This window comes from Macaca fascicularis, chromosome 11 (assembly GCF_037993035.2).
Source record: "Macaca fascicularis isolate 582-1 chromosome 11, T2T-MFA8v1.1".
In the NCBI taxonomy this organism is placed as follows: Eukaryota; Metazoa; Chordata; class Mammalia; order Primates; family Cercopithecidae; genus Macaca; species Macaca fascicularis.
Window position 1 is genome coordinate 66,683,179 of NC_088385.1, and position 11,745 is coordinate 66,694,923.

The window sequence follows — 11,745 nt, forward strand, 5'->3', positions numbered from 1 at the left end:
CATGTAACAAACCAGCACATGTACCTTCTGAACCCAAAATAAAAGTAGGAAAAAAAGTCATCTCAACATTATAATCACTTGGAAAGAACATGTCTTCAGAATGAGGCAGAATTCCTTAGAAGTCCAAAGCTGTTAAACTATCACATCATTTCTTCTGGGCACTCTACTGCCACTAATGGCAGCATAAGGTCACATTAGCCTCTTAGATGTACATATCACATTGTTAATTACAATCAAGGAAACCTAACTCATCTTCATGTAGGATTCTATTAAACCACATCTTCTTCATTTATAGAGATGCTGCAGGTTTTGGGACACAATTATAGCATTTTACTTTTATTTCTATGACATATGAAATGTTAAGGTCAATTTATTCCAATTGTAACCAATTAAGAACTTTAGGATACTGAGTGCTACCTAATATTAGCATTCCTTCCTTTTGTAAAACAAAATGATTGAATTTACAGATTAATCCAAAGGAAATATAAATATAGCTTGAAAAGGGAGAAATTATTATCATTATCTTATCTTTCATCTTCTTATCTCAATGATAAAATTAATAAGTGGTTATTTAGATTACACCTTTTCATTTGCCCTCAGAGGAGAGGGAGGGATTGAATCTTTTTACCTAGTAGAATTAGCCATAAAACATTTCTCCCTGCTGAGGATCTCCTCCCCTTCCAAAAAACAGAAGAAGAAGAAGAAGAGGAAGAGGAAGAGGAAGAAGACGACGACCACACACTGTGGGTGAAAATCTTTATTACTCTAAATCAACAGAATATAAGTGGGGGGTGGCTGAGGTGAGAGAGAGCAGTAGAGAAGGACATCACCCATGACTATTTTCCTTTAATCCCTGCTGCACCCCCTGAGGCAGCACAGACAATTGGGAATGATTAGACTTTGTCACATTTTAAAGCTATGTGAGAAATTAATTAAACTGTAGAGTTGCTGGAAAGCAACTAAAACAAAATGGAAGATTACTTTTGGTGTGTCCTGAGAAAGAAATGAAGTCACATCATTTAGAAAGCTAAAGGAGTTTCTCTGAAATCTGTCCTGTGCCTTGCAGTCATACGGTTGGGCACTGAAGCGTGTCTTATGAAAATCATCAGTCTGGCTTGTTATAAGTAAAAATTTATAAAAGTCTGACTGGAAATATTCTAACTTAAATCACCAAAGTCTACTGCAGGCCATGATAGAAATAGAGATAAAATCTGAATCTCTCACAGACCCAAGGGCTGTCCCAGCCTAAGACACAAGAAACACAGGCAGAAAAAGAATCCATGGAATTAGTTTGATAATTATACTTTAACCAATGAATATGTGACAGCTGTCAAGGGGAAGGAGCCAAGAAGGAATAAAGTAGGGTAGGGGGAGGTTGCTTATCAACTTTTGAGGTGCCTGGTTTTAAGCTTGGCTAGGGAAAATTATTATGGTTTTTGAAATGCACCCTGAAAAGATAAGATAGGATGCTGGAGAGACACAATCTCAGGGCATAGATAGTGAGGTATTGTCAGTATTTAAAATGAGAGATTTAAAATTCCCAAAGTTAGGGATAAATTTTATTAAACATCTCTTTAATCTTCTTAATATCCTGTCCTTTAAAGGTTATCTGAAGAACTGTATTTTAGAACTGATAAATGAAGAGGCATAAGTTTAAGCCTTATTTTAGTTTGAAGATGAAGGTAGATCATCTTATTTAAAATTAAAATGAGAGAACAACTAACCACTGAGGTAACCCTATAATATGATGTTTGTATTTTACATTAATATTTTCTTGTATGAATGAATGTTTTGTTGTTGTTGTTGTTGTTGTTGTTGTTGTTGTTTGAGACAAAGTGTTGGCTCTGTTGCCCAGGCTGGAATGCAACCTACACCTGCTGGGCTCAAGCCATTCTCCTGCCTCAGCCACCTGAGTAACTGGGATTACAGGTGTGCACCATGACACCCAGCTAATTTTTGTATTTTTAGTAGAGACAGTGTTTTACCATATTGGCCAGACTGGTCTTGAACTCCTAACCTCAGGTGATCCGCCTGCCTTGGGCTCCAAAAGTGCTGAAATTATAGGTGTGAGCCACCACACCCAGCCTACAATTAATATTTTAAATTTGTGCTTTATTAACGCTGAATATGGGAGGGGAAAACTAAATATATAATTACATATGTACAAAATAGGTAGCAAGTCCACATCCATGAGCTACTGTGATCAGTTACAAATGGTCAGTAGTCTAATAAAATTGTGACTTTTACTCCTGTGTCTTTGGTAAGTGTTAAAAAGATATAATGGCATATATCTCCTTATTTTTAGCTGAGATATATAAAAATATTTTCTTTTGAATGAAATAAATGCAACAGAGAGAAGTTACATGGCATGCCTAAATGTGCAAATCATGGAAGAGGGAGACTTTGAATACCTAGCTTCCTTCTGGTACACAAAATATCCTCAATTTCTCCACTTTTTTGCATATTAGAAAAGAATAACAGAGAAACAATATAATATCCAAGCCTAATTAATAATCCATAGTTGGTAGAAATTCACTGTTTGATTTGCTGCCTAAAAGAAAATATTTATGTTCTTTAGTGACAAAGAAAAATAGTAGAAAGAAATCAGGATGATCAAGAAGAAAAATATTGGGAAACTGTGAGAAAGAATCCACAACAGGAAAATTTTTACATTAATTAAGTGTTTCGATCCAACAAGAGGTATTTGTGCAGACACATCGGAAGAAATTTACCTGTAAGTTTTAGTTTTTAACATATGTTTAAGGACTCAAGCATTAAAAAGTTAATATTGAATATTAATTTCTTGTGATAGTATCCAGGTAATCATTTTCAGAATAATCATCTACTTCTTTAAACAATAAAACATCATTAAAGTGATTTTCTTTTACAATTTTTAAAACTCCCTCTATAGTATAAAATTGGCAATTAAAACTGTGTTTTATCCTCCAAATTTCTCCCCATATGCTACAAATTAAATATATGTGAAAAGCTCTGGTTAAATATAATAGTTGTGGGGAAAAAAAAAAAAAAAAAAAAAAAACACTGTATCTAATGAGTACATAAGAATTGTATGAGACCAGGCACAGTGGCTCACACCTGTAATCCCAGCACTTTGGGAGGCTGAGGTGGGTGGATCACGAGGTCAGGAGATCAAGACCATTCTCACTAACATGGTGAAACCCTGACTCTACTAAAAATACCAAAAAATTAGCCAGGTGCATTGGCAGGCACCTGTCTCAGTTACTCGGGAGGCTGAGGCAGGAGAATGGCATGAACCCGGGAGGCAGAGCTTGCAGTGAGCCGAGATCACACCACTGCACTCCAGCCTGGCGACAGAGTGAGACTCTGTCTCAAAAAACAACAAAAAAAAATTGTCTGAGACATAATCATTAATAATAATGTTCTATTATTATATTTATACATGTATGGGAAGGACAAAAGAACTTTTTTCCTCTATCCTCTTATATTCAACAGATAGGGCCTACAAATTAGACTGACAAAAGACAGATTAGCACAAGGCAGAAGACAGAGTTTATTTATGCACACAACATGCATATGCACGAGAGAACTCAGTGGTGAATAACTCGAAGAAGTGGTTTGATTTGGGAGCTTATATACCATCTTAACAAAGAGTGACAAATTTCTGGAGAAGTGGCAAGACAAAAGAAAAGGGGTTTGGGCTTCTAGGGGCAGCAAATTGTCGGAAGATAAATATATGAGAGAAAATAATGGGAGATGCCACGATCTAAATGTCTGTGTGTCCCCAAATGTTATAAGTTGAAATCCTAACTCCCAAGACAATAGTATTAGCAAGCATGGCTGTTGTGGAGGCTATTAGGTCATAAGGGTAGGGCCCTTATGAATGGGGGATTAGTGACTTTAGAAAGAAGGCACAGGGGAGCTCATTTGCACATACTGCCGTATGAATATACAGTGAAAAGACAGTCATCCTCCCACCCAGCCTCTGCAGGAGCTGGAAACACAGACACATGCTACCATACCTGACTAATTATATCTTCTGAGAGTAGTGCCTGTGGAGAGGTAATAAACTGTTATCTAAATTATGTGACACTGAAAGTGCACACCATCAGTGAATTCTTCTAAGTGGTTTACGTTTCTATAGAATTCAATTTATTTTCCTGCTAGCCTAAGTCAGAAAATATTGAAATGTTTTGTCTTCAGTGCCAATGTTGCCAAGTGAAGAAACAACCATGGGAATTACAATGAGTTATATAGTCAGATATTGATACATTGGAAACTGAAAGAATTTGGAAGGAGGTAGATCTATTAATCTTCCAAATTTTTCTTGGACCCATGCAATAACTAACAGAAACAGAAAAACAAGTTGTAGACATAATTTAAAGTGACAAAATGCTTAAAATGTATTGAGTTTTGAATAGTTGCACATCATTTTAGTCACTAATTATGTTGCAGTAACAAACAAATCTCAAATCTTGGTGACTTATTTCCCATTCACATGACATATCAGTTGTAGGTCAGCTATGGTTCTGATCCTTTATTTCAGAATCCAGAAAAGAAGAGAGCCCCTTTTGAGGATACATTTTTCCTCTGGCAGAGCAATGGTTGGAGCTATAGTATGGTCCTTTAAGTTCTGCTCAGAAGTAGCATACATCACTTCCCTTTACATTTCAATATTCAAAGCAAGTTATATGATCAATACTGATGCTAATGGAGTGAGGACTTTAAATCCTCTAAAGGATATCATTTTGAACAATAATACAATCTGTTGCATAAACACAACATAATTTCCTATAGCAAGTCAAAATTTCTTTGTTCTTAATTCCTACACAGTATAGTCTATTGTTTCTCCTTACAAAAAAGTTCTAGAGTTCTCCCACTTCTGCTTCCACTGCCACCATCCTTATCCAGGGCACTTCTATTTCTTTTTTCAACCATGATAACAGATTCCTAGGTGGTTTCTTCTCTTCATTCCTAGCCTCTACCTTCAATATACTCTCTAAAACAAGGGCCAACTCCTTTAGATGTAAATAGATTCATGCTAGTGTTTAAAACTTTATCATCATTTTTCTTTCACTCATAACAAACCAAAACTCTCCCCTATGTTGTACAAGGCCCTGCATCACTGCTTTTGTTTTCCTCTCTTATCTCCTCCTTTGCTTTTCCACTTTCTTCAGACACTCAACATAAAATATTTTCCTTAAACTCTTCAAATGTCTCATCTCTTTCCTATATTTTGGTTTCAGTTTAAATGTCACCTTATCAGACAAGCCTTCCTCAACTACCCTATCTAAAGTGAAACCCCTCCCCAGTGTCACCCCACTTCCTGTCATTTCCTATTTCAGCTAGTATTTAGAGCATCAAGCACAATGTATAATTATTTCATGTGCTTGTCTTCTTGCTTTTTTCCTCTCCCCTATGTAAACTTCATATTGGAAAAGACCATAGCTATATTATTATTGTATCTAAGCCCTAAGTACTGTGTCTAGAATATACCATATTATTTATTTTAGAAATATGTGCTAGTTTAATTCATAAACAAAGTAAGTCTAGGATTTAGCACTGTCTTACAATAAATAAAAATATTATACTTTCTCTGAATAGCATGGGACATGAGTATATTGATAAATGATATACAGTACCAAATCTAGCATGTACTAAAAAAAAAAAAAAAAATCTTTCTAGCTGAAGCCAATTTTGCACAATTACACTATGAGAGAAGGTCTGCTAATGTTCTAAAGGACCACTCTGCAGCCTCTAGAATATAATTCAACCAAAAGGAAGAAACAGATGGTTACACACATTATATTCTGCCCCATTACATGTGACCCAGCAACCCTGAAGACGTGAAGTGATAAACCATGACCCTGAGGCTAAGCAGATAATGAATAATCCAACAACACAACTCAACCTGGAATAAATGTATAAGGACCCCAGATATATAGCACATATCTGAATCCTTTAATAGTTCAGAAGATCCAGAAGTCAGTTTATGTGAGTCTGTTACATTTTGGAGGTGTCTTATTGAGATCTCATCTATTTGCCTTCATTATTTGATGATAGAAGCAAGCAGAATAGGGCAGAAAGGCTAGAAAGAGTAAAAAAAAAATAACAAATATCTATATTTATATACATCGTTATGAAAGAGAGACACATGCTTGCATGCTTTGTGTAGCCATTGCCTCATGGCCACCCAGCACACACATGGACTCTTTACCACTGTGGTCTTACGTTGATGTCTTCTTCCTCTTACCCTCTGTAACCATGGGGGTTTTAAAAAATATTTGCTTAATTTTTCAGAAGACAGATGTGCATAAAGGGGGATGTTCTTTCTAACTCCAGGTCTCAAAAATCTTGCTCACATTGTTTACTGTACATAGCCCTCTTCTTCAATAAAATAAGCCAGTTGGTCATGGTAAATAATAATAATAGTAATAAGGATAATACTTTATAGTACATATTTAAAAATTCTTTACTCTCTTATTCTCTCAACACCACTGTGAGATAAATATTGCATACTCAGTTATTTATTGAGTGCCTAATATGTGTCAGTCACTATTCTGAGGGGAATAGTGTTATCAGACATAGTTCCTGCCCTCAAGGAGTTAATCTCCTGTTAGGGAAGATAGAAACAGGACATTATGATGGGATAACATTTAAGCAGTTAGCGTTTGTCCCTCCAGAAACTATATTCCCCTGTTAGGAGATATTCGCTGTTCTTTGGGTGTTTGCTGTACAAAACCAGGGGGAAAGGGGAGGCATAAGAGGAATGCTTTTTAAGCTCAACAATGCTCAAAGACTGAACCCCAGGGCCACAGTTTTAACTTGGACACATAAATAACATGATAGGAGGTGGTATGGCAGAGATATAGACGAGAGATTATGGATTTTTCCGAGAAGGAGAAAAATATTGCAACTTTGTGGTGGTGCAGAAAGTTTTGTAGTGGAACAAAGAGAGATGGTGTGGAAAAGGGGGAATAGCAAAAGCTTGGTAATTGAGACTGCATTGCACCAGTCCTTGAAAGATGTATTTTATCATGTGGAGTTGAAGGCAAAGTCATTCCAAATAGAAGAAACAGCATGAGCAAAGGACCCCAGAATCTTTAAATAATTGGATGTATATCTCCAAAAGAAAGTTTTATGGTTTGGCTGGAAAAAAAAATAAATCAGTGGGTAAATCAGAGTTGAAGGAATTCAGTTTGGAAAGTTAAGTTGGAATTGATTATAAAAATTGTTTATGTGGTGTCCAGAGATATTGGAACGACTTACTAATGGGATTGTGGACATGTGCTGCTTCAATTTTCCTTCTAGGAAGGATTTGGTGTCCAGCTCCTGGGAGTGCTATCAGTAATCTTCCCATTTTGTGGCTAAGGATATACAACCAGTGCATCACCAAGGGCTCCATTTGTAGTACAATGCGTTGCATCACCTGGTAGTAGCCATAATGTTGTAATGATCCTTACACAGCTCACACGAGGTTCCAGCTTAGGGATAAAAGCTGGTGGAGCTGGGGTGCTATTCTCTAAAATGTTGTAAAGCACTGACTCAATACTATTGTGTCCCAAGTACTCGCAATATATGGGCCTTGCAATCAAGGGATATATGTAGAATCAGACCCTCTTACTATTATGTCCAGAGATCTACCTACATACTGTATCTTTCTTATCCCTACAACTTTAGACTCTGTTGACTTAAAAGTCCTTGTTTTCTAGAAGAGGAACACTTCCACCAATGAACAGAGTGACACTTTCACTGAAACTAAAACTATGATAGCTGCATGGTAATAGGGAGCATCAAATGTGAGAAGACCAGCAAAGAAAATGCTTACTATGCTGGTGGGGAAAAATGAATTCTGATTATTATGAGGATCTAGGTTCACAGCTACAAAACCAAAATGGGGAGGAGTGCATCTGGAACTTGGAGATTGACTGAAGCATTTCTTGGAGCTCCCATGCCTGCCTGATAACACTGAATGGAAAATTGCACTTTCCATAGCTTGACAAAAGCAAAACAACCAAATGCTCAGACTCCTCAGGAATAAAGTCTTGAATCATACCACCTAGAATATGGAAGTTTAGTAGTGTATCTCTCATTAATCAGTCATTGAAAAGAAAAAGGCAACCAAAGTCTCAGACTTCTCAGGGAATAACTCCATCATCTGACTGGACAAACGCCTAAATCAGCTACCATGCTGATTTAGGACAAAGGTAAATGGGTGGTAGAGATTGGAGACAAGGAACATTATTTATCACCTCAGGAAAAGCTGCAGGAGTGGGCACTGTGTTTTTCTCATTAACCTTAATTATTGAGTCTTATTAAGGAAATGCGGCTAACTCATGAAGAGTTAATTGACATAATATAATTGATGTGGGTTACAAGTAGATCTGGGTGATGTATGAGTGGGCTGGATAAGATGCTTTTACTGGCCTGCAGCACATCGTCTTACTTCACTCCTAATTTTAGTTGTAGTGATGGTAGATACTTCTCTGCATGCTGACGGTACCCCTTCTTGAGTGTGAGTCAAGAATCTTGCTGCATTTCTGTCTCACAATTTTCCCTGAAGAGGCAGAAATCCAGTCAGCTCACAGGGGCAGGCATTGGCTGGCAGTTCAGGGCTGTTAATGCTTGAGAGGTTGTGATCTGATAAACACCTCAGCCATCTTTCACGTGGATGCTGTTTGGAGGCATTCTACATAGTTGTCAGAAGACGTGGCTAAGTTGAAACCCTGTTGCCTACAACTGTGACCTCAATAATTCACCTTTCATTAGTGTTCCTGCTTTCTGTCACATTTTCTGTGTTTCTTCTCTTCAGCTTTCTGGAATGAACTCCCAAGTAAAATACCTGTACCTAAATTTGTGTCTCAGGTTCTGTTTATGGGATAATTCAAGCTAAATAATTATAATGGTATTTTGGAAAACAAGGATATGTATACATGAGAATTGCATATAACAACTAACTCATGTGTCTAGGAAGCCAAACAGGGCAAAGAATAACTAAGTACAGTTATTCAGAAGCAATAAAAATAGTTTTACATTATATAAGTCGGACAGCCAGGAATAATGTTAGTGTTGGGGAAAAGTCCATCTGTCATTTGTGTTAAGATGCTTATTATTAGACATCCTACATTGCTGTGCTCCGTGTACCAAATTAAAATGAATTGGGCAAAACAACCCTAAAAGTCGCTCATCTCCTCAGTGTTTTCTTTAATACAGCATTTATTGCTTGTTTTTCTATATATAGAGTAATATATATTCATAACAGAACATTCAGATATTACAAAAGTCTATAGAACTATTGCTTATAGACCTGCCATCCAAGAGTTTTCATCAGGTAGTGTGACACAAGTTTAAAGCTGTAAAATAGGCTGGGCGCGGTAGCTCATGCCTGTAATCCCAGCACTTTGGGAGGCCGAGGCAGACGGATCAGGAGGCCAGAAGATCAAGACCATCCTGGCTAATACGGCAAAACCCCGTCTCTACTAAAATTAACAAAAAATTAGCCGGGCGTGGTGGCGGATGCCTGTAGTCCCAGCTACTCGGTAGACTGAGGCAGGAGAATGGCGTGAACCTGGGAGGCGGAGCTTGCAGTGAGCTGAGATGCTGCCACTGCACTCCAGCCTGGGTGACAGAACGAGACTCTGTATCAAAAAAATAAATTAATTAAATAAATAAATAATAAAGTTGTAAAATAAATGAACATGTGTATGTATAATTGAAATATATATGTATTTTGATTCTGTTAATATCAATGTATGACTATATTTATGCTGTATGGATATAAAGTGAGAAGTCTAAATTTCAGTCTCTGAGAATGTGAGGCTCAAATAAACTGGTCCTCTGCCTCTTCACTTACTCACTGTCCAAGGATAGCCCCAACCCCCCCTCAGCTGTCATAAGCATGATAATACTTCAGTCTGCAAAAATACTAGTTTATTGACCTACTCTTAGACAATCAGGTTTTTAAAAAATTTTGTTAATTATTATTATTTGAGCAAATGTATGATGGGACTAATAGGTTAAAAGTTGGAAAGACCTATTGTTTTTCAACAATATTGCCAAATTGTTTTTCTGAAAGGCTGAACCCATCACTCTTTCACCATCTGGCAGTGAATAAACCCTCTCACCCTCTCCCATACTAGGTTTTGTTTTTCTGAAACAGTGATAGGCCTGGATCATCAGGTGAGCCACGTCAAGAGGACCCTGCAGATAAGTAATTTGAATAGTGCATTGCGGGCCTGAACAGGTACTGCATGTGGTAGAGAGTGAATATGAACAACAGTGAGAACTTCACAGGGTACTGTATACACTTGAACAAAATAATGGGGTCTACATCTAATTAACAATTGTCCATTTTTGCATGCATATTTTTGGTTTTACAACACAGAGATCTATTTTCAAATGTGACCCTTAGAGGCACGATATTTTAATAAGAACTGAAACTTTTAGCTTGAAAAAATATATAATCAGATCATCCTCAGTGCTGTTTAGCCCTCTGAGTCAAACGCAAGCCCTCCCTCATGAGTAATGCTGTCCTCATTATTTTTTTTTTCTGCCAGATGGCTTGCTAATTTAAAGTCCCTGAAGTGATAGGTGTTTTATTATAGACAATCCACTTGGCTAGGAAAAGTAAGACTGCAGCCTTTCACACCTTCGCTGATGAAGTTAATGAGTTCATATCAACTTTATGAAACTCATTTCACTTATTCAGACTTGCAGAATTGGATACAGGAGAATAAACATAGATTTCAAGTTCCAGGAATATTTTGATGAAGTTCATCCAGAAAAAGTTATGAAAATGCAAGAAAAATTATAATGTTCTTTTCCATGAACATTACCGACGCCTCTAGTCAAGGCCTTTATTAATTTACGACCGTTTATTGCTAGAGATTATTAATTGGTTTTTCTGCTTTTAATCTCTCACTTCTCTAAATCACACTTCATATGATGATCAGAATAAAATTCCTCCAAACGCCTCAGATATCATCCAATTAATTACTATTTGAGGTCTAACTTCCTTGGCCCGTCATTCAAATATCTTCAAACCATCCATTCCTTGCTTACCTTGCTCATATTCTTCAGCACAATCCCTGCACATCTCCCAAGGCAAGTCCACTCAAAGTCCAGTTATGTTATTTCTGGTCATTTCACCCTTTTGTTTCTATTTCTGGTCTTGGTTTATCTACTTCTATTTTTATTATTTTTTTTAATTATTCAAAGCCTGACTCAAGGGCCGCCTTTCCTATGAAGCCTTCCTTGACTTCTTTTCTAAAGTTATTTATGCCTCTCATGAATTCTTGAAAAAATTGTTTTCTGTACCACTTATGTACACAAATTTACATACTGTCTTTTATTGCAGTCAGTTAAATTTGCATATCACCTCTGCAGATTACAAATTACCAAGAGGCAGGAAACATGGCTTGGACACTGTTTACATTCCTTACTTCATTTAGCAGAGAACTTTGCAAAAAGCAGATGAAAAATTAATATTTATTAATTTCAATTCTGTATACATTTTCTAGGTAATGTTGATGAATATTAAATGACTCATAATAATAAGTTCAATGAATCACTTACCAAAAAACATTCCAATAAATATTAAATAATGTACTTTCTTGTTGACATTGCTAAGGTGCCTAAAATAGTTTTTTCATGTAAACCTAACTCAGGCACATGGATAATTTTTAAATAAGAGCTGAAATATAAACTTAGAATAGTTGAGAACAAGATATAACACATAAATGTGAATAAGATTATGTGAATAAGAAA